This window comes from Mus pahari, chromosome 3 (genome assembly GCF_900095145.1).
Source record: "Mus pahari chromosome 3, PAHARI_EIJ_v1.1, whole genome shotgun sequence".
Lineage (NCBI taxonomy): Eukaryota > Metazoa > Chordata > Mammalia > Rodentia > Muridae > Mus > Mus pahari.
The window spans coordinates 125,571,977-125,575,864 of NC_034592.1; positions in this window are offsets into that span (position 1 = coordinate 125,571,977).

Below are 3,888 nucleotides of genomic sequence, written 5' to 3' on the forward strand. Positions count from 1 at the left end.
CTCTCTCTCTCTCTCTCTCTCTCTCTCTCTCTCTCTCTCTCTGTGTGTGTGTGTGTGTGTGTGTGTGTGTGTGTGTGTGTGTGTGTGTGTGTTTATACACATATGCCATAGCACACACTTACTAGTGTTCAAGGAACAACTTTCAGGAGTTTGTCCTTGACCCTGTTGAAGCACAGTCTCTTTTGTTCTGCAGATATTCTGGCCTGTGAACTTCAGGTTATTTTACTGTGACTTCCTCCTCCCCAAGCATTATAGGAATTCTGGGAATCCAGATGCATGCTACCATTTCCAGTTTTTCACTTGGGTTCCAGGAATTGAACTTGGGTGGTTTGTGCACCTAGAGTTTTCACGCTAGAGCCCTTTCACTGGCTTCTCTCTTCCATTACCTGTTCTGCTTTCCAATTCTTCCTTGAGAGTATGAAGAATATTTTATGTATTTCTGAGTGTGTCTGATTATCCTCAATCTTGTTCTTTAGAAATTATTGTAAACTTTATAAATAGAACTTCTGGCTAAGATATGTCTAAGGGGTTAAACATGTGTGAGGTCCTGGATTCAAACCCCAGAAATTGAGTGGATAGGAGAGGGGGAGACATCATATTCCACATATTGGAAGTGGAGTATGTTTGACTGTTAGTAATGAGAAAGCCAAAAGGACAGTTTGCCATGACACTGTGTGTTCACTGAGCCTGTATAAAGCAAACTTTCGCAGGGGTTCTCAGTGTTAGATGGTCCAACACAGGGACAACATAACAGCTAGATATCTAAGTGGCAAGACTCTGTAGCCTACCTAACAAGGTCAGTTACTTATGAAGTCTCAGGATGAATGCTAGACTCCATTTCTTTCTTCGCTGACAGAATGTAAAGACTTTATCATCACCCATGCAAAACCTGAAAGGAAACGGGAGGGATAAAGAAAGGGAGCTGGAATTTCCTTCTACACGTTTACTATCAACTCCCCTCCCACCCATCGCCGAGATGAACAAGCTCGAAAAACGTTCCCTGTCCAAGGTCACACAGAAAGTGGATACATACATTTCCTGAAATGAAAGCCATCATGGAGGCCTCTTGAAGCTGCCAGAGCTTATGAGCCACTCGCGGATGGAGTGGGGGTAATGACATTGCCAAGTGATTGAAGGGAGTCAGAATGTGATTTCCTATTTGGTTCAGACAAAATAAAACCATTATCTGTGCTTCATCTTTTTTTTTTTTTTAAAGGAGATTGTTTTCTGAGCTCCTTCGTGCTTGCAGCCTGTTGCAGTACCAAGGAACAATATTATCCTGTCACAGTTATAGATCAGTTCATCACCAGCCCTGCTTCCAATCTTCTTGAACTCCTTCCAGAGAAAATGACTTTTCTGGGTCTAGCTTATCTCCAGGTATGTTGCCTTCCCAAAAAGACATTGCCACAACCATCCATTCTACTAGAGCTAGCTATCTGCCTGCACAGACCCAGGCACTGAGGGATTTACAGGCAGCTGCTACTCTTTGCTACAAACCAAGGACTCATCATTAAACCTAGGTCAGGAAAACTGAGAAAGATTCGTGGAGTCAAAATATTCTTAATTTCTTTTTTTTGTTTTTTGTTTTTTTGAGACAGGGTTTCTCTGTGTAGCCCTGGCTGTCCTGGAACTCACTTTGTAGACCAGGCTGGCCTCAAACTCAGAAATTCACCTGCCTCCCGAGTGCTGGGATTAAAGGCGTGCGCCACCATGCCCGGCCTTAATTTTTTTTGAACAGGTGGGAACAAATATATGCAGCCGTTAACTTGTCCTTAACATATTTTACTTGTGGTGAAATAGAAAATTGCTATTTAAGCATTTTAAGCATAGGGTTTAGTGACTTTAAATAAGTCATGCTATTTTACATCCCCACTATCTGCCTCTTGAACTTTTTCCTCTTCTCAAATTTCAAATCTATACCCCCACAAGCTTATCCCCTCTACCAAAACCACTGTCCCACTTTCTGCCTCTATTAGCCAAGCTACTCTACTACGAATTCAAGAGAAATCATGTAGAGTTTGTTGTTGTTATTGTTGTTGTTGTTGTTGGTTGGTTTTCTATTTATCTCCCTAAGCTAATGTCTTCAAGTTTTATGTATATATGTCAGAACCCTATTCTTATTAAAGGTTGACTCAATATTTTCCTATGTGTATATATTACATTATATGTATCCATCTGCATCATATATACAAATCACACTAATAAATTGTCTTGTACCATTTGTGGTTCTTGAGGCTGACTCTGAGAACAAAGGGATAAGCCCCCTTGTCTCAAAAGCTACAATGTTTATTTCATGTCTTGTTTCAAATCTCCTGTTCTGTCAGGCTGGACCATAGCTCTATAGTGGGGAGAAAGGAGGCCAGTGACTAAGAGTGTTAAAAACATCACAGCAGAGGGCTAGAGAGATGGCTCAGAGCATCCAAGCTCAGTTCTCCGCTCCCACGTGGTGATTCACAACCATTCACAATGCCAGTTCCAAGGGATCTGATGCTCTCTTCTGAACTTCAGGGGTACAAGCTCACAATTGGTGTTCATGCATACATGCAAGCAAAGCATTCACATATAAAATAAATAGATCTAACTAAAATTTTAAATAAAATAAATCTTTAGAAACAAAACAAAAAACCTTCACAGTCTCAAGAATCGCTAGCAGGTAAGTTTCTTCCCACAGAAGTTACTACTGTTCAGTTCATGACATAAGCCTGCCATTGGTAGGACCTCTAGCCTAACTGTTGTAGCCTAGCTTCCTTGGTTTGTTTCTATCGGATGCTAAAAATGCCCAATTTGATGATGTTTCATTGTCTCCCTTCTACTTGCTTTTTTTCCTTTTGCTTGAGCCTCATCTGACCAAGCCAGCTGAGTCAGTCAAAGGGTCTTCTAGGGAGGGATGGAGGAGTAAAAAGAAAAAGACAATTAGACAACACTGTCGCATGACCCCAGCCTGTTCTGAGGCTGAAGCAGGTTTATTTTTTCCAAGTCTGCTTTTATACCATTTTAAGTATATATAATAAGGTCATTTTTTAGGTCAAGGAACAAACAAGGCAATAAACAAAGTCCTACAATCATAGTTTCTAGGGGCTTATCACGATGTCCAAGATAAAGCGAAAGCCACGCACTCCTCAGCTGAGTTACCTTGAGCTTTGTATTAGCCCAGATGTAAACATTCTTATCTGAGAGTCTACTTCTGTGTCCTGGCCCAAAGTCAAATTCTTGCCAAGTTTCTAGAAGTGGCCACAAAAGGTCTCCACATTCATCTGAGGGGAAATGTTCTTCTCTGTCAAGGATTCCCAATCAGGAACTGCAGCTAGCCACTTCAAGTCATTTCTTCTGGATGATGTCCTAAATGCCCATCTGATGATGTTATCTATCTGCTACTTGTTGGTCTTTTAGTTTTCATTGGTTCATGTTTAATAAACTTATCAACTTAAAGCTGAAAATACATCTCTCTGAGGTGACCCGGGTGGCACAGGCTTGTTTCATTCTTGGAGCTACTGTGAACCATGTTCCCATGACCATAGGTCTACATTTTGTTAAGTATTTGCTTTTTATTATGCCAGGTGAGTAACTAGAACATAGGCTATCTGCATCTTGTGTAACCTTGTGTTTGTTTGAGAAACCACTGTGACATATTCCATGGATGCTACATCATCTATAGTCACCTAATATGCAAATATTCCATTTTATCAATAAACTCATCAAATTTTGTTACAGAAAATGGGAACTTAGGACAATGAAATAATCAAGTGGATTAAGATGTTGGTAACCAAGACTTGATGATCTGACTTTGAACCCTGAAATCTGCATGATGAAAGGAGAGAATATCTCCAAAAGGTATTCTTTCATATCTCTCTCTCTTTAATCTTTCTTTCTTTCTTCCTTTCTTCCTTT